Source organism: Marmota flaviventris, chromosome 3 (genome assembly GCF_047511675.1).
Source record: "Marmota flaviventris isolate mMarFla1 chromosome 3, mMarFla1.hap1, whole genome shotgun sequence".
NCBI lineage: Eukaryota > Metazoa > Chordata > Mammalia > Rodentia > Sciuridae > Marmota > Marmota flaviventris.
This window is the reverse complement of record NC_092500.1, coordinates 66,257,816-66,278,149: the sequence shown is the minus strand read 5'-3', so window position 1 is coordinate 66,278,149 and position 20,334 is coordinate 66,257,816. Positions and strand designations below refer to the sequence as shown.

At 38.0% G+C, this 20,334-nt stretch overlaps 1 long non-coding RNA gene across 3 annotated transcripts; it reads right to left on the bottom strand.

The window, feature by feature from the left end:
- Nucleotides 1-13,322: 13,322 nt before the first annotated feature.
- LOC139705201 (uncharacterized) lies at nucleotides 13,323-19,106 on the bottom strand. 3 transcript variants are annotated; one of them, XR_011707082.1, is made up of 4 exons: nucleotides 18,561-19,106; nucleotides 16,292-16,359; nucleotides 14,391-14,564; nucleotides 13,323-13,546 (listed from the first exon to the last, which is right to left on the bottom strand). It is a non-coding gene; the product is annotated as an uncharacterized lncRNA (long non-coding RNA). The 3 variants fall into 3 exon arrangements; XR_011707081.1 differs by lacking the exon at nucleotides 16,292-16,359 and having other exon boundaries at nucleotides 18,561-19,102; XR_011707080.1 differs by lacking the exons at nucleotides 16,292-16,359; nucleotides 18,561-19,106 and having other exon boundaries at nucleotides 14,391-16,276.
- Between the last annotated feature and the right edge of the window lie 1,228 nt (nucleotides 19,107-20,334).

Sequence of the window (20,334 nt, the reverse complement as noted above, 5' to 3'; positions counted from 1 at the left end):
GGGAGAGGCTGGGGATGTGGCTCAAGCAGTAGCGCACTCGCAATCAAGTTCTAGACTAATCCCAAATAAGGACTTCCTAATGTTGCCTGATCTTGCTAGAGAAAGCTACACACTTTTATTTTTATTTTTTAATATTTATTTTTTAGTTTTTTTAAGTGGACACTATTTTTATGTGGTATGAGGATCGAACCCGGTGCCTCATGCATGCTAGATGAGCACTCTACCACTGAGCCAAGACTCCAGCCCCCACAAACTTTTATGTTTTTTTAATTCAGTTTTAGTAGCTGTTAGGGTTTTTTTTTTTTTTTGTGGGGGCAGGTACCAGGGATTGAACTTGGGCAATCAACTGATGAAGCTGGTTTGAATGCAATCCTCCTTTCTCAGCATCCCAAGCTGCTTGGATACACCGTGCCCGCCTTCACAAGTCTTCTAACTTTCTGTACTTCTCTGATTTCTGTTGTATACCTACTGTATCAAATTTAATGAGCTACATAGTAAGTAAGATTCCAGCCCCTCCCAATATTACATTGGTAATCTTTGTTTTTCTCCCTTTTTTGGGGTGTGTGTGGGGGATGCAGTACTGGGATGGAACCCAGGGGCAATATATCCTTCCCCTTTCTTTTTCTATTTATTTTTTTTAACTGAGTGTTAAGTTGCTGAGGCTGGCCTCAAACTTGTGATCCTCCTGCCACTGCCTCCAGTGATTGTTTTTGTCTTTACACATACTATTTAATTCTTTTTCTTGCGTGCTGTAGATGAATCCAGGGCCTTGGGCATGCCAGGCAAGCACTCTACCACTGACTGAACTACATCCCCATCCCAACATGCATTTGTATTTTGAATGATGCCTTTAAATCAATTTTGATTTGCATTTCAAATTTGCATAGATAAGTAAATATCAGTTTGATTTATCAAAATCAAGGATATGACTTAGTACTGAAGCTAATCATGATGGAGTATTCATTTAATCAGTATCACATGCTGATTTTCCAAGTAGTATACAGGGTAGCAAAAATTGGATCCCTGCCCATATTGTATTTTCAAAATAAGAACAGATTAATAAGAAATAATTTGAAAATTGGAGTTTAAACTGGATTGAAGTTGGGGATGGTTCAGGTATAGAGTCCTTTGAGATACTGAGAACAGATCCCTGAAGGAGTTAGATTGGGGGAGGCTGAAACCAAATGATACTTGATGGATAACACGTTTTCTATGATGAAGCTAGAGAAGGAGGCAAAAACCAGGCTCCTGGAATTTGAAATGTGTATTATTGAGAACATGTGGGAGACCAGGTAGGTTAGGCCTGATAACAGATGTAGCAGAGTGGGAGAGTTGAATTGCAAAAAGCATGCAGTCAACAAGGATGCATATGGATTAGATGGGGGAAGATAAACTAGTTGTGTGGCATGTATCTGCAGAGTTTGAGGCTATCCTCAGTGACCTAGTGACATCCCATTTCAAAACAGGAAAAGGAAGGTGTCAAAACTGACAAATTTGTCATGTGTGGAACTAGATGGATGTTGGTGCCATTTACCTTGATTGTATTACATTGCAAAGAACCCTTAGGAGGAAAAAATTATGAGTAGTTTTGAAATGATTATGCTTGTTTCTGCAGGATTATTTTGTGATCGTGACTCTGGCAAGATTGAGACAGACACAACAATAATATTCAAAACCTTCAAGTGCAATAGTTCCATCTCTAGTGATAGAATTTAATTAGAAAACAGTTTTTATTTTCAGGTAATTTAAGAAGTGACTGTTAGGGACAGTGCTAAAATTTTTTTAAAAATCTGTTCCCCTTTCTCTATAGCATCTTGGTTTTTGTGGAACTAGGGGTAAACACAGGGTCTGACATATGCTAGGCAAGAATTCTACCACTGAGCCAATTTTTGCATCCTTTGTCTCAGTAATAATCCTGTTTCCCACTTGGACTGTCTTCACCAACCATATGCAAAGATTTAACAATTTCATTTAAGATTTATAATGTTGCCAGACCTCACCAGTAAGGTTAGCCACATACTATAGAGGGAATGTTTTGACTTGCCATTTTTCTGGATCTCTAAAATAGACTGATTTTATGTCTATGTAAGCAAACCAAGTATGAGCTAGAAGTCATGTAACACCAATAAATATGACTTGGAAGATTATAGAACTTGCATGTCTATCAAACTTTTTCCCTCTTTGTTTTATGTTACTAGGGATTGAACCCAGGGGCATTCTATTGAGCTAGATCTCCAACCCTTACTTTTGAGATGACCTTGCTAGGTTGCTAGGCTCATTGCAAATTTACAGTCCTCCTGCCTCAGCCTCCTGGGCATATGATTGCAGGTGTGTACTGATGTGCCTGGCCCCAAGTTGAATGTTGATCAGTATGGTTAGGTAGAAAAGGAAGGGACATGCTAGCCCAAGTGAGTAAAGACAAAGAGAGATGACAAATGGAAAATTAAGCATAGTAATTTGAGTGGAGCATAGGTGTGTTTTTTTTTAATTGTTTTTTAAAATATTTTTTTAGTTGTAGTTGACACACAATACCTTTATTTATCTACCTGTTTATATGTGGTTCTGAGGATCGAAGCCAGGGTGTCATAACATGCGAGGTGAGCGCTCTACCACTGGAGCCACAACCCCAGCCCCAGCATAGGTTTTAATACAGCATGGTGCAAGAAAAGTTGCATGCTAAGAAAATTAGTTTTCACTTGATTCTGTAGGGAATGCAGAGCCATAGAAGTCTAAGCAGAAGATGAATATGTACTTGAATGATGAGATTCTATCCAGAACAGTGGTAATGTTTATGGCCTGGGGCTGTAACTCGGTGGCAGAACGCTTGCCTAACATGCGTGAGGCACTGGATTTGATCTTCAGTACCACATAAAAATAAATAATGATACTGTCTAACAGTGTAACTGTCACCTAAAATACATAGCTAGTTTGGGGAGAAAAGATTGAAAGAACAAGTTAGATTGAAATGCAGAAACTGACACTTTGAATTTCAAAATTACTATAGGTCATTTATAGACACATCTGCAGTAAATGTACTAATTGATGGGAATAATACCAACTTGAAGATGATGGATACCTTTTAACCATTCTTAGGAAGGGAGATGAGTAACAGAAATGCATGCCTAGGGCCTACTATATGTAATGTGAAAGTTTTGAAGGAGAAATGGTGAAAACTGTTTTGTTAAATGCAGGTGGTAAAATGGACACACTGAAGCATGGTGGCACACACCTGAAATTCCAGCGACTTGGGAGGCTGAAACAGGAGGATCACAGGTTCAAGGCCAGCCTCAGTAAATTAGTGAGGTCCTAAGTCACTTAGTGAGATCCGGTCTCAAAAAAGGGCTGAGGATGAGTACACAGGTGTAGTTCTTGACATTTGGAAATGTTTTCAAATAAACACAATTTGTGAAAAGAAAGGGGACTTCTGGTATCCAATCTGGCATGACTTGGAAGTTTATAGAACTGGCATGTAGGAACTTTGGAAGTTGCCTATGAGATCATCCTAACAAACAACTGAAAAACTGAACCAACTGAAGAATTAGTAATTCTTAGGACCCTAAGAGAATTGAAGTCACAGGGGAAAATATTGCTTCCAAAATTGAAAAGATACAAATTCCAAAACAGATTCACAATCCACTGCGGCAGAAACCCATGAGCAGTAGCAGTGCTGGGGGCAAGGTCCTAAACTGCTACTGATAAATTGCTAGAGGCTCAGTGTGGACAAATGTAAAAGAACTCCAGGGTAACCCACTTGTTTTGCTTCCTGATCTAATTCTCATAATATCAGGGAGGAAATTCCCTTCCAAGGAAGGCAAAAGAAGCCATTTCAAAATATGCCAGAGCATCCTGTTTTTACCAAGGACTGTCCTCAGAAAAACTGTTAACTACAGCCTAACTTTTTGGGGTTTTATCAGAGTTTAACTGACCTGGGGTGGGGGTAGGGTGGGGAATGCAACTCCAACAAGCTGTAATTTTCTGTATGAAAACAGGTAATACCCTACTCGAGCTCACCAAACAATTATGCTCAACATCAAATGTCATCAGAGAAATACAAATTCAAGTGAAATACATCTGTCCATATTAGCCCAAATCTAGAACACTTGACAATACCAAGTGTTGTGAAATAACAAATTCATTCATTGCTGGTGGCAATACAAAATGGTTACAACCATTTTGGAAAGTGGTTTGGCAGTTTCCTACAAAACTAAATGTACTCCCACCATCATGCTCCTTGGTTTCTACCTGAAGGGATTGAAAGCTTATATCCATACAAAAACCTGCACAGAGATATTTGTAGCAGCTTTATTCATAATTACCAAAACTTGGAAGTAAATGACATTTCTTCAGCCAGTGAATAGGTGAATTATCTTGCTATGTCCAGACAATAGAACTCTATTCATAATAAATGAGCTATCAAGCTCATGGAAAAGGGCATGGAGGATAAAACTCAGTGGTAGAGTGCTTGCGTAAGATGTGCCAGACTCTGGGTTCAATCCCCAGAACCACTTTTTAAAAAGTAAGGAAATGTTTATTAAGGGAAAGAATAAAAAAACAGGGGCTGGGGTTGTAGCTCAGCGTGCTCGCCTAGTATGTGTGAGGCACTGGGTAAGTATAATGTGAATATATAATACTATAGTGTGTGTATATATATGTCATTATACATTTGTCCAAACCCATAGAATATACAGCACAAAGAATGAACCCTAATGTAAACTATAAACTTCAGGTAATAATGGTATGTCAATACAGATGCATCAGTTGTAATAAATGTTCCACTCTGGTCGAGAATGAGAAAGGATATGTATGTATAGAGTGAGGGGGGGTACTTGGGAAATCTCTACTTTCATCTTGGTTTTGTGAACCTAAAACTGCTCTAAGAAAGAAATACTTAAGAAAATTTTAAAAAGAAAAGAAATTCTGACATATGCTGCAACACAATTGACCTTTGAGGGCATTATGCTAAGTGAAATAAGTCACAAAAGGACAAAATACTATGATTCCACTAGTCATAGAGACAAAAAAATAGAAAGGTGTTTGCCAGGGTCCTGGTGGGAGGAATAGAGTTATTTTTTTAATGGGTATAGAATTTAGTTTGCAACATGACAAAAGTTCTGGAGAGAGATGGTGGTGATGATTTTAAAGAACAATATGAATTTATTTAACACTAATTATACACTTAAAGTGGTTAAGGTAGGGCTAGGTTGTAGCTCAGTAGTAAAGTACATGCTTATTAACATATGCTAGCTCTGGGTTCAATACCCAACACTGCAAATGATTTCTTTTTAAATGACTAGATGGCTCAGGAGACTGAAGCAGGAGGATCTCAAGTTCAAAGCCAGCCTCAGCAACTTAGCAAGGCTGCAAGCAACTCAGTGAGACCCTAATCTTAAAAAAAGTGATTAGTGCCTAAAACTGTTAAGGACGATAAATTTTATGTTATATATTTTGGCACAATTAAAAATTTCTTTTTCTTTTCTTTTTTTTTGGTACTAGGTATTGAACCCAGAGGGTCTTAACTACTGAGTCATATCCCTATTCCTTTTATTTTATATTTTGAGACAGGGTTTCACTAAGTTGTAGTAACTGAACTCAAACTTGTGATCCCCCTGCTCTCCTGCCTCTGCTTCCCAGGATACTAGGATTGCAGTCATGCTCTACCACAACTGGCCATAATCAAAAACTTTTCAAAGTAAAACACAGAAAAATAGAACATGAAGAGTAGTCAGAGAAAGAAGTTTGCAAAATACACTGGCATTAAATATTCTGAAAAGAGAAGCAGAAGAAAAAGGAGAAAAAACTTTAAAAGGAGTGTTCGAGATAAATGCCACATTGATAAAATGTCTAAAAGGTCCATTTGAACTTCATTCACAGTGAGGTAGTTAGTGCTAACTATTACCAACTACATTCAACAGAGTATGAATGGAAGCTCATAGGATTGAAAATAGATTGAAAAACAAGGAGAGAGATGCTAGTGGTCCACTTAAAATATTTAATCAGTCTTCTTACCCTAGGTCCTGTCTTTCCATCTATTTCTATCTCCCCAATTTTTCATTCCCATGCCCAGACTTACTAGGTGCATATTGGCTTCTTTTTTTTTTGTATTGGGATTAGACCTGAGAGCACTTAACCAGAACCACGTCCCCAACCCCCAGCTCTTTTTTATTTTTATTTTTTAATTTTTTTATAACTTCTATTTTTTTTTATGTGGTGCTGAGGATCAAACCCAGTGCCTCACACATGCTAGGCAAGTGCTCTACCACTGAGCCCCAAACCCAGCCGCTATTATTATTATTATTATTATTATTTTGAGACAGGGCCTCACTAAGTTGCTGAGGAGACTGAGGCAGGCTTTGAACTTGCAATCCTCCTGCCTCAGCCTCCCAAGCTACTAGGATTATAGTATGCACCACTGTGTGCTGGGCTAGATTCTTTCCTTTGAATTGGATCTCTCCATGTGACAGGAAAAATGACCAGAGCAGTTAAATGTTTATGAGTCCCTGCAGCCACTTCCAGATGAGGTAAGAATTATCTTCCCCAGTGTCTACCAAGTTAATCACTTCACACAACAGGACAAATTAACCTTAGCAATTCTAGGCTTTTATTATGATGCTTATATCTTATGATCCCCAGAGATTAATATACATACAACTCTGAGCATCGATACATAAAAATTTAGGGATTATTTACCTGTTATTGCTAAGATTTTATTTACTTGATTTCTAATAAATATTTAGATTTTTTCAAGTGTTTATTAATCAGTAATGGTTTCTTTTCCATTCGTTTTTATTGTTTTATGGAGCTGGGGGTCAACTCAGGCCCTTGTACATTCTAGGTAAGTGCTCTACTGTAATAGGAACTTAGAAACTGCTTTGTTAAAAGCGTGGACTCTTCACTTGGGCCTACAGAGATGTTTGATGGGCAAATAAAGCAGAATCTCTGCCTTTCTTTTTCTTTCTTTTTTTTTTTTTTAATTTTTTTGGTGGTACTGAGAATTGAACCCAGGGGTGCTTTACCACTGAACCACATCTCCAGTCCTTTTTATTTATTTATTTATTTTTAAGTTTTGAGATAGAGTCTTGCTACATTGCCCAGGCTGGCCTCAAATTTGCAATCCTCTTGTCTAAGCCTCCCCAATTGTAGGGTTTATAGGCAAGCGCCACCACATTGACTCTGCCTCCACTTTGTATTTGCATCTGTCTCCTTTCTACTTAAACTTTGGGTCAGATTCTTGTTCAACTCTGCATGTAGACATGTTAATCATTTAAGGAATGTTGGTCTAAATCTTGTAATCCTCTTTCTTGAAGGAGGAGTAAGTAAGGTATTTTCAAGGACATCATAATCAACAGATTGTCAATTGCTAGCTGCCATCCTATTCAAGACTCCTGGTGAAGCATCTAGAATTCTCTAGTCACTGCATTAAACCTGAAGGCCTAACTGCCTTTCTGACTTGTCTTTTTCTCTGAGTCATTCTCTCTTGCAGTTACTTTAGATTCCAGGAAGAAATCTCATCAATAAATGTCCTATGACAAGAGTTGAAACTACCCCAGGCAATAGTAACTGATAATGATCTGGCTGATAATGATCAACCAGAACACAGTTTAAATATGCATGCTTCTTGCCCACATTTTGTTCAGTACCCTACTTAAATCTGAAGCTCATGTCAGTATTCCTGAAGATAGGTCTAAAGATGCTAATCCTCTTGTCTTTCTAGTATGGATATGCTGAATAAATTTCTTTCTTGCATTTTAGTATTATTTTTTCCATTTGATTTTTGAGGCCTCCTATGGCCTAAAGACTCCTGCAATATAATGACTGAGCTAGATACCCAGCCCCTAATTTGTATATGACTTGTAGTTTAAAAAAAATTTTTTTTTAAAGAGAGAGAATTTTAATATTTATTTTTTAGTTTTTTTCGGCAGATACAACATCTTTGTTTGTATGTGGTGCTGAGGATTGAACCCGGGCCGCACGCATGCCAGGCGAGTGCGCTACCGCTTGAGCCACATCCCCAGCCCTAAAAATTTTTTTGAGGTCATCCTTTTCTAGTATGATTTGCTCAGGAAGTCTTTCCTATCATGAAGTTATTAAGTATTTTTCTCTATTTTCTTCTAGTACTATAATAATTTTACTTTTTAATTTTAGCTTTTAGATGCATTCAGAATTTATTTTGGTATATTATGAAAGTTTTAACATTTTTTTCCTAAATAAATTTGTTATGAAAGCATTTGTTGAATACAGTGGTATCCCTTTATCCATGGGGGGATACATTCCAACCCTACAAAAACTGTGGGGTTTTTTCTATATATACATACCTAGGATAACATTTAATTTATAAATTAAGCTGTTAGAAATTAATAGTAATCTCCAGATTCAGTAGTACTAAGGAGGCCAAGGCAGGAGGATTGAAAGTTCAAGACCAACCTGGACAACTTAGACTTTATCTCAAAAAGTACAAAGGACTGGGGAAGTAGCTTGGTGTTAGAGCACTTGCTAGCATGTACAAAGCCCTGGGTTCAATCCCCAGTGCTGAAAAAAAAAATTACAATAACTAGTAATAAAATAGAACAATTATAGCAATACACTATAAGTTATATGCATATAGTTTCTCAAAATATCTTACTATACTGTACTTACCTCTTGTGATCAATTGTGATGATATAGTGCCTATGTGATAAGATTAAGCAAGGTAAATGACTGTAGTCATTATGATGTAGTATTGGGCTTTTTTTTTTTTTTTTTTGTGGTACTGGGGATGGAACTCAGGGCCTTGTGCATGTGAGGCAAACACTGTATCAACTGAGCTATATCCCCAGCCCCTGGGCTGTTATTGACTTTTTCATGATATGTCAGGAGGACCATCTGCTTTGGGTGATCCTGGATCTTGGATCCCTGACAATGTCAGAAGTTGGATATCAAAAGCAGATGATACTGAAGGTTGAGGATTCTCAATAGTTAATTTAATTTTAATTTGTTTTTACAAACCTTTTTGAAAAAATATTGTAATCAAAAGTAATTATCTTGCTGGGTGTGGTAGTGCATGCCTGTAATACCAGCAACTCAAGAGGCTGGGGCAGGAGGATCACAAATTTGAGGCCAGCCTCAGCAACTTAGCGAGACCCTGTCTCAAAATAAAAAGGGCTGGGGATGTGGCTCAGTGGTTACTCACCCCTGGGTTCCATCCTGGGAACCACCCCCCCTCAAAAAAAAAGTTATTTTTTTTGGTACTGGGGTTGAAACCCACAGGTGATCTACTGTTGAGCTTCATCCTGCCTCAGTCTCCTGAGTTGCTAGGATTACAGGTATGCCCTACCATGCCCAGCTGTTGTCTATTTGTTTTTCTCTCTCTCTCCCTCTCTCTCTCTCTCTCTCAATATTTTTAGTTGTAGATGGACACAATATTTTATTTATTTATTTTTTTCATGTGGTGCTGAGGCTCAAACCCAGTGCTTCACACGTGCTAGGCAAGCGCTCTATCACAGAGCCACAACCCCAGCCCCTGTCTCTTTGTTTTTAATTTATCAAACTGTTGTTGCAGAGATTTGTATTAAGTATTCAGTGATCACATGGGTGATTTTCATGCTGCTTTCCATCTGAGGATTATATTCCATAATTTTGTCACGTAATGTCTGTACAATTCAAAACACTTCAGTAAATTTTGGTAATGACTGCATTGCTGATTCTGTGTTAGTTTCTTTTTCTTCATCTTCTTCTTTAGATGACTCAACAAATTCTTCCAGTTCCTCATTGTCTTCCATAGCCTTCCATGTGTTCTTCCACTTCTTCATCAAGCATGTTGACAAACCCTTTTCCATCTACTTGTTGTGCTGCATGAATGATTTTCCTGACTTCTCCATGAATCCCTGGAAAGCCTTGAAAATCATTCGTGACTTCACTCCATATGTTCTTCCAGCAGGCATTGACAAGTTTTAATTCATTCATTGCAGCTTTGATGAATGTTATTACATCAGCAATAGTGAAAGATTTCCATCCAACTCTGCATTATGTCCAGATTAGGGGCTGCATTGATTGCTAGTCAAATGTTATCAAATATCAGGCAGGTATGTAGGGCCTTGACAAACTGAATACATTAGTCCCCCTTGTCCTTGGGGGATACATTCTAAGTACCTTCCCCTCAATGGATGCCTAAAACCATGCACAGTACCAAACTCTATATACAAGCACTGTGATACTATAACAGTTTGTTGATAGCCAAGATGGTCACTAAGTGGCTAATGAACAGGTAGCATATACATCAAAGATACAATGAACAAAAGGAGTATGATTTACATACAGGATGGGATGAAGTAGGACAGCCTGAAATTTCATCATGCTCTTCAGAAAGGCATACAATTTGAAACTTATGAATTGTTTGTTTCTAGAATTTTCCACTTAATATTTTCAGACAGAAGTTGACCATGGGTAACTGAAACTGAAGAAAATACAACCCATGATAAACAGGGAATACAAACAATGAGGTTGTAATGGAGGTAAAAAAAGAAAACCTTGACATTTTCATTTTCATAGCAAATAGGTTCAGATGGTGAGGTGTATTATCTATTATTAATAGGACTTTAAATTCAAACCTGTCCTCTTCCAAGCATTTTGTTACTTCTGGTATAAATCATTCTTAGAACTACCCCAAAAACAAGACTTACTGATTATGTTTTGAAAACATGGGCAGGTAATATTTGGTTTTGTTTTTGACAATGTATGAGTTCTTCACCTTATGCACTAGCCAGGGTTTATCATAAGGTCTGTAGCAGTGTCACATAGTACCAGAGTTAATTTTTCTTTCCATGATCCATGCCCTGGTGTTTCCTTTGCACTATCAATGTAGGTTCTTTTGAGCATTTTCTTACAGAAGAGCCTTATTTCATCAAAAGCCTTATTTAATCAGCTCCTTCAACTCTGCCAGAAATGTGGCAGCAACTTCTTCATCAGCAGACATAGCCTCTCCAATGTATTTTTTTAAATCAACAGCTTTTATTATCATTACATACTTCAGAGAAAAAGGAATGTTTCAAATGGGTCAGGGAACTAGGGAAAGAAATGCAGATTTGCACACATCACTCTATGTGCACAGGGTAGCAGTGCTCTCCACACATTACGCACAGAACCTGTACTTGTCTGGTGCCTCTTTGCAGACACTACCCTTGCACACTTGGCACAACCAGTGGAGCAGTAAGACAGCAGTTGTTTTTTGCAGGAGGTGCATCTGCACTCTTTGTATGTGCAGGAGCCACAAGTGACACAGGAGCAATTGGGGTCCATTTTGAATCCAGGTGAGTCAAGGTCTCAGGCAAAGGGCAAAGAGACAGAGGAGTTGCTTGAAGGTCTGTTTTCTCCAGTAATTTTTATATTTTCATTCTAAACCTGTTCCTGAATCTATGTAGGTTGGATCCTGGAAGAGATTTTAAAAGAATGCTTTTCAAGAATACTATACTCAGTAACATAACTCATGGATAAAATAAAAATTCTGAAAGAACTTTATATTAATTGAGAGGTTTAAACATATATCTAAGAGAGTTCCAGAGTAATAGAAGGGAAGGACTGGCAGAGAAACAATTTTTTGAGAAGAAAAAAACAGTTTTCACCGAGCATTAGAGGAAAATTAATCTTAGTATACTTTGAATAGATATATAAAGATAAACAAATAAATAGACACATAGACATTTTGTAGTAAAACTTGAAAACATTAGGGATAAAAAGAAAATCTTAAAAGCTACCAGAAAGAAAACAGATTAGATAAAAATAGGAATACCAGACTGTAGCAGACTTATTTTTTTTAATCAACAATGATACTTGCCAGGAAACAATGGAATAATTCTGAAAATGACTATGTAGAATTTTATATATCCATAGCTATCTTTACAAGTGAGGGAAAATACAATTAATTAGAAATAAAAATACATTTCCAGATACCAAAGATGAAGTATTTATTTTCTACATATTTTCCCTAAAAGCTTTATTGAGGATATATATCAGCCAGGAAAAAAAAAAAAAACAGAGAAGACATAAAGAAATAATATTAAACATGGATTGACAAAATATAAGCAAAATTTAACTTGATGTATATTTTTAAATGTTTTTGTATTTCAATAAAGATATTTTTGTTCATATGGCACTGGGGATTGAACCCAGAGTCTTCTTACCACTAAGCTACATGCCCAGCCCTTTAATTTTTTCTTTTGAGACAGGGTCTCACTAAGTTGCTTGATAATTTGCTGAATGTGGCCTCAAACTTCCGGTGCTCCTGCTTCAGCCTCCTGAGTTGCTGGGATTATTAGCATATACCACCACACCTAGCTAAATAAAGCTAATATTAAAACTGTAGCTGGGCGCGTGCAGTGCCTTAGGCCTATAATCCCAACAACTCAGGAAGCTGAGGCTAGAGGATGGAAAATTCAAGGACGGTCTGAGCAATGTAGGGAGAACCCATCCCTATAATCCCAATGGCTCAGGAGGCTAAGGCAAGAGGACTGCAAATTCAAAGCCAGCCTCAGCAATTTAGTGAAGCTGTAAGCAACCTAGTGAGAATCTGTCTAAAAATAAAAAGGGCTGGGGATGTGGCTCAGTGATTATGGATTTAATCCTTGGTTGGGAATATGGTTTAGTGGTAGAGCAGTTGCCTAGTATGTGTGATGTGCTGGGTTCAATTCCCAATATTGAAAATAAATAAATAACCAAACTGTAAACAATTAAAAAAATAAGGTTTGAAATTAATCAAGTAGTTAAGGCATATTTAAATACTTATGTTCAGGAGAAATTTTCATTATTATAGCTTTTAAATAACTGCAAAAGAATAACTATACAGGGCTGGGGATGTCTTTCAGTAGTAGAGCAATTGCCTAGCATGTGTGAGACCCTAGGGGTTGGGGTTGTGGCTCAGCGGTAGAACGCTGGCCTCACGTGTGAGGGAGGTCCTGGGTTTGATCCTCAGCAATACATAAAAATAAATAAGGGGCTTGAGTTGTGGCTCGGCAGTACAGCGCTTGCCTCGCACGTTGAGACCCTGGGTTCGATCCTGGGCACCACATAAAGATAAATGAATAAAATAAGGGTACTGTGTCCAAATACAACTAAAAAATATTAAAAATAAATAAATAAAATAAAGGTAATGTGTGAGATGCTGGCTTCTGTCCCCAGTACAAAAAAAGAAAAAAAAGGGAAATAAGAACAAAGAAAACAATAGCAATACAATGTGTACCTTCCAAAATAGAAGAATGAAATACATAAGTACTATCTAATACTTCATTAATTCAGTAATAAGAAGTGAAAGACCCACCGATTCCCTGTCCAAGAAAGACGCACGAGGCACTGGCTGCAAAAGCAAGAGGTGATTTATTGATACACAGGCGCCTGCGGGTGCCCAGCGAAACCTCAGCCGGAGCTTCGGTGAACTGGCACACCGGGCGTTGGGGTACAGATCTTTTATAGGGTACAGTGGTCAGTTTCCCTCCTAGCACAGTAACAGGTATCTCATTGGCTCTTTTGAATCCAGCATATAGGTCACTTAAAGGGTAAACTTGTTTTTCACTATAGGTTCCTGGAAAAACCATATAAAAATCATTTGTTATTCATTGTATGGTTTTTCATTGTATGATCCCGTTTGCCCAACCGTGCCGGTTCCTTTCCCAACCATCCTGTCCTTTCTTAATCGGTTACACTTAACTGATTTTCTGAAAAATACATCTGACGTCTGTGCAGGTGCGGAAGCAAGCCCTGGTGATTTATTACTGGGCCTAAAGTTATTGGGCTGGGGTCTTTCATTCCCCCCTTTTTCTTTATCATGGATAGAATCTTATATCCATTGTTCTGCTTGCTCAGGTTCTTGGATTAAGCTTGTGTGTGACCCTGTTTGTTGTTTAAGCAACTGGTACTGTTGAGTTAGAACCATAGTTTGGATTATAGAATGTCTCTCTCTCATGAATTGCACCAATCTATTGAGTATGCAGGGTCCAAACGTTAGGATTATTAGCAGAATAACTAAAGGTCCCGCTATGGTGGATAGCAAAGTAGTTAACCATGGGGATTTGTTAAACCAACGTTCAAACCATCCTTGTTGTGCTTCAAATTTCTTCTGTCTCTTGGCCAGCCTTTCAGTGACCTTTTCCATAGTTTCCTGGACTACCCCTGTATGGTCAGCGTAAAAACAACATTGTTTCTTTAAAATCACACAGAGACCACCTTCCCTAAGGAATAACAGATCTAATTCCCTCCTATTTTGTAGTACGACTTCTGCGAGGGAAGAGAGAGATTTTTCTAAGGCAGTGATAGACTTGGTCACTTGATATTAGACCCCCGATTTATCTAACTACACTGACTTCCTAACTTTAAATCTGGCTTCATTTTTTTTTTTTTCTTTTTTTTCTAATTTGGGAACTCCTTACTGCTGTGAGGAAGGGGGACGAAGAGAATCTTTCTGGCTTCTTCAGGCTGAAAAGGGACGGCATGGGGCAAGCAGTTTGGAGTCCCCCTTAAAAATATTGGGTCTATCGAGTGGTCCATGATGAAAGTCTAATTGAGAAGTAATAGGCTGGAGGGCCATTTGAGTGATGGGTGGTCTATAAGAGAAACAAGAACTTATTAGTACTGGAACCATATTGATGCAGTAATAAATGCCACAGCACAGAAATATGCCGATGAGTATAATGGCCAAGACAAAGATTAACAATGTTTTCTATCAGGCAGTACCAGGAACTAGGAGCTAGGATATTATTTCCACGAAAAAGTTGCTGAGAACATGGCTTCCATCTGAGCAGGTAAATCTTTAAGGATATTTGTCACATTGTCAGAAATGTCAGGGATGTCAACACAACAACTAACATGTAGGGTTACAGATGTCTTTTTCTTTAAGATATAGTTTAATAATTTAATGCCATCTGATCCTGCAAAATCCTTTTACTAGTATAACCTCTGTGTCTAATAGAGAAATCTTTAATTCTGCTACTTAGGGCTGGATAACCATATTAGCAAACATCAAGCCTACCTGCGTTGGCTAGAAATAAAGGCCTTAGACTAAAACTACTCTAGCAGTCCCTTTGACAGTTATCAGGCATTTCTGTCTAAGAATCTCTTTTGTAGCCTCCAGTTTACTTATTTATGGAAGTTACATTTAACTATTATTATCATTTAAGATGTCCAGGAACAGCTGTGCTTTGGCTTTGACTGTCTTTGCTAAGTGTTTAAGATGAAGCAAGTCAAACTGACTTTTGTTTCTACCTATTGTTTACAGTCAGCTGAGTTATCCTGGGAGTCCTCGGGAACTTCATAGCAGCTTTTCAGTTCTGCTAGTGCCATTGCGCTAGGATGGGTCCAGGCCTTGCTTGACCATGTGGCTTCCCTCAGAAGCATCAGGGATGTCTCCCTTTTCTAATGACCCTCCTCTTTACAGCAAATGCACCGATTGGCTTTCTGTCCTCCACTGGTCTCATTAATCTCCCTGCTCAGGAGGTTATGTGGCCTAGAGTTGCTGAGCCCTTTAAAGAAGTCCCCTATTCCCTGATTTAGACTGACTCAGAGGGCAAGAGCCGAACATTGGTTTTCTTGGCCTTTTAAATTTAACTAATTTTAAAAACTTGATCTTAAACATCCAGCAAATAAGTTAACAGCCTTATATTAAGAGCACTGGGCTTTAATGTCTATCTCTCTATCCTGTAGGTGATAACTCCTTATCTTATGTTGACCCAGGTTGTGTTCTTAAAGCAATACCTCTTTAAAACATTAACAGGCAATCCTTAAACCATCTATAAGCAAACTACAAAACAAAACTAACTAGGGTAAAAACATATTTAGCTTATATAATAGCTACCTTGAATTCTGGCAGGGTTATACATCATAATTTCCTGTTTGAGATCCTAGTAATCTTGGCAAAAACCTACTTTTGGACACAACTTTAACTGTACTGAAATCTGGCTTACTTCTTTCATAGCCACTTTCACATGTAGTGAGATGGGACAGAGCCTTATTTCAAGTAAGGCAGGGCTCTTTATAAATCTCAAGTACTATAGTTCTGAAGCTGATCATTTTACAAAGTTTACATAAATTGTTGTTCAAGTTTAATATCACACCTAAAACATGAATTAAAGGCTGAAAGCTTTTAACCTCTTATAGAAAAGTTGTAATGTACTTTTGTGTTTTGCAATAAAACCTTTACATAGATTAGGCTCTCAGACCCTCAGAGTAGAAAGTAACATGGAACCGTACATATCTTATTGATAACAAGTTCAGTTTAGAACACAAATGATATAATTGAATCTCTAACATGTTTTTTTTTGAAGCCTAAAATTACCATACAACTTTAGAACACCAGCTTGATATAATGTTCTTTTGAAGCTTCTACCTTACAGACTTGTATACCTGGAAGATATGAACACATTAATAACACCATAATTACATAAACCTCCTTTTGTTCACATTTTGAAACAATACTTGTAAACTTTTAAATTTAAGCAGAGTTAACATTTTATTAGGGCCTTTTTGAACACCTAGAGAAACTTATAAGCTTAATTTTGAGGACATTTTTACTTTTATCTGTTTACCCAATCTAAATTGAACCGTTTGAATCACGTGAATTAAAGATATTTGGATCTATTTTTAATTTTTTTTTTTTTTTTATGAGCGCTCCTCATCTGTCAATTGTTATATCACTGCAGGATATATGGACATACACACATACAGACATACCGACATACAACACATAACAAGAGTGTGCACACATAACAATAATAAAGGCCTCGTAGCTTTTCGCAGATGAAATCTCCATTGCAATGTTTTTTTGTTTTTCTTTTTTTCTTTAAAAAAACTTCACTGATCAGAAAAACATTAACCTAGGTCTGCAGGATCAGAATCACGAGCTCAAAAAAAAAAAAAAAAAAAAAAAAAATACAGAATCTAAGAAAAAACAAGAGTCCTAAAAAGAAAAAAAAAAGATGACTGGCCAGTAGTTAGTAAATACCATACAATTTACTTCTTGGTTTGGTCTAGTTTGAGTTGAGCAGACACTTTAGGCCTAAGGCATTTTAACCTTAAGTTATATTTCCAGGTTTAGATGTTGAAAATTATGATACAAATTTAAGAAGCAATTTTCAAAATTTAAAATTTTATATCTTTTTACATTAGAAAAACTTGTTCATATAAAACTGGAAATAGGATCTCTACCATCAGAAGAAATTTCTTTAGTACCTCTAAGCCACTTTGCTTGTTCTGAAGTTTCTAAAGTAGCATTGAGTTACATTAAATTTGCCCACACATTACCATATATATCTGAAATTAAGCTTTGAAAATTTCTAAGACTATTGGTATTTTATCTAATGTCATTTTTATGAGCCAGACCAACGTTTTAATTTTTTTTCAGGCTACCCAGTTCAAAATTGAAACTCTTTAAATTTTTTTTTTTATCCCAAGTATTTAAGTTTTCTAGCATGAACTATCTGAAATCAAATTAAACAATTGCTTAAACCCAACTTTTAACTGCAAGATAGTGCAATGCTTTAGAAACCCATTCAGATACCAGATTGTTACAATAAAAATTATTATTATTATTTTTTTTAGACACACATTTAACCTAGATTATCCCTAAGAAACAATCAGACAACCAGATAAGAAAATATCTCTCCAGGTTTTGAACTTTCATTTAATTATGACTCCCATCAGTGGCACCATAGACTTTCCCATGAGTGGACCAGATGTTTTCACGTAGAGGCAACTATAGGTGTAAAATCAAGGGTCCCAGTGTGACTGACTTTACTGCATTCAGTGTCCCTTCTTTTTAAGTAAACAGAGGTGGTGTAATCCTTAAGATGTAGACAAGGACCCAGGGAACTCCCCAGAGCTAAATGGCTCTGGCAGCTGCTGGGAGTCCCTTAATCCCATCTTTCACCCATAGGATCAGTTCCTCCAGTTTGGTTTGACCTTAGGCATTAGGCATTTTTTTTTTTTTTCTAACTTTTTAGTAGCCAGCTCCCAAAAAGTCCATCCTCTGCTTGCAGTTGTTTCGAGTGCTAGGCTTCCCCAAGAGAGCAGAGTGGGGACTCCTTAAAAGTCCCCTTGAGAGTGTTAAAATTTGTGACTGAAAATTTGGTTCCCATCTCTAAAGCCAATTAACACTAATTTAATAATGAGGACAGGGCTTTGAGAAAAGTCAAAGCGAGATGTTAAAGTTGTTATAGATTGTCCCATGTTAGTCTTAGATGGAGTGAGAAAGTGCAAAGGCAAGAAGACAGACACAAATATCAGACTGGACACAGAGAATGCTGCGCGGCTCGAGCACAAACCGAACGTACCTGACGGATTAGGGAGAGGAGGGATACCGTCACCTCCGTCACCCACGAGTACAGTGTACTCTACAGAACATTGGAGGCCCCCCAAGATGGGCCTCCCTGAGCCCCTGGGACGTCTCCCAGGGTGGCAGGGGAGAAGTCCGAGTTCGTCAACTCCTTCTCAAGCTGCCCAGAATACAGAGCGATTACGCGTAATCGTACAGACGCTGCGCATGAACAGATAACAAGATAACAACCAGACAGACAGAGACACAAAATGACACGAACTGGCCAGCTTACCTCCCAGTGGTTATCGGGTGTTCCTCGGGCAGGGATCCGGACGGGGTTACAGGAGTTCTCCTGGCTGGCTCGCCAAATGAAAGACCCACCGATTCCCTGTCCAAGAAAGACGCACGAGGCACTGGCTGCAAAAGCAAGAGGTGATTTATTGATACACAGGCGCCTGCGGGTGCCCAGCGAAACCTCAGCCGGAGCTTCGGTGAACTGGCACACCGGGCGTTGGGGTACAGATCTTTTATAGGGTACAGTGGTCAGTTTCCCTCCTAGCACAGTAACAGGTATCTCATTGGCTCTTTTGAATCCAGCATATAGGTCACTTAAAGGGTAAACTTGTTTTTCACTATAGGTTCCTGGAAAAACCATATAAAAATCATTTGTTATTCATTGTATGGTTTTTCATTGTATGATCCCGTTTGCCCAACCGTGCCGGTTCCTTTCCCAACCATCCTGTCCTTTCTTAATCGGTTACACTTAACTGATTTTCTGAAAAATACATCTGACGTCTGTGCAGGTGCGGAAGCAAGCCCTGGTGATTTATTACTGGGCCTAAAGTTATTGGGCTGGGGTCTTTCAGAAGAAAAAGAGAAAAAAAGCAAAGAAATTATTGATAAACATAAAATAAGAAGAAACAAGTCCTAATATATCAATCCATTAAATGAATGTAAGTTGTTTTAATTAATTTGTTAAATATACACATACATACACACACACTGAGCAAAGTTCAAGATAAAAGAGTAAAAAATATATTCCAGGAAATACTGATTTATAAATGACAGGTGTGTGAACTGGGCCAAAGGCACATACCCGTGATCCCAGCTATTCTGGAGGCTGAGGCAGGGGATCCCAAATTTAGGCCAGCCTCAGCGGTTTAGCAAGGCCTTAAGCAATTTAGCAAGACCTTGTCTCGAAACAAAAAGTAAAAGGATTGGGTATGTAGCTCAGTAGTAAAATGTCTCTGGGTTCAATCCCCAGTACAAAAAAAGAAAGAAAAGAACTAGGGCTGGGGTTGTGGCTTAGCGGTAAAGCGCTTGCCTAGCACATGCGATGCCCTGGGTTCGATCCTCACCACTACATAAAAATAAATAAAATAAAGGTTAAAAAAAAAAACTGAATATGGTGGCTCATTCTTGTAATCCCAGCTGCTCAAGAAGCTGAGGTAGGAAAATCCTTAGTTCAAAGCCAGTCTCTGCAATTTGGTGAGGCCCTAGGCAAGTCAATGAGGCCCTATCTCTAAAATACAATAAAGGTTTGTGCCTCTGGGTTCTCAATTGCCAGTACCAAAAAAAAAAAAAAAAAAAATGGTGTTACTAATAATATCAAGATGAAAGGATTCAGGGCTGGGGATGTGGCTCACGTGGTAGCGCGCTCGCCTAGCATGCGTGAGGCACTCACTGGGTTTGAAATAAAGATGTTGTGTACACCTAAAACTAAAAAATATTAAAAAAAAAAAAAGATGAAAGGATTCAGGGTAAAAAAATCATAATAAACAACAATGCCACTTGATAGAACAAGAAATATTCTACCCAAAAGGGATAGAATATATTTTTGTGTGTGTGCTGGATATTGAACCCAGGGCCTTATGCATGCAAGGCAAGCACTCTACCAACTGAGATATACCCCCACCCTGGGAGAGTAATTTGACAGAATAATCCACCAAAAAAAGACTCATCATGAATTTTTTAAGCACCTGATAACCTAAATATAAAATTCAAAACTGGGCTGGGGTGGTGGCTCAGTGGTAGAGCACTCGCCTAGCATGCATGAGGCACTGGGT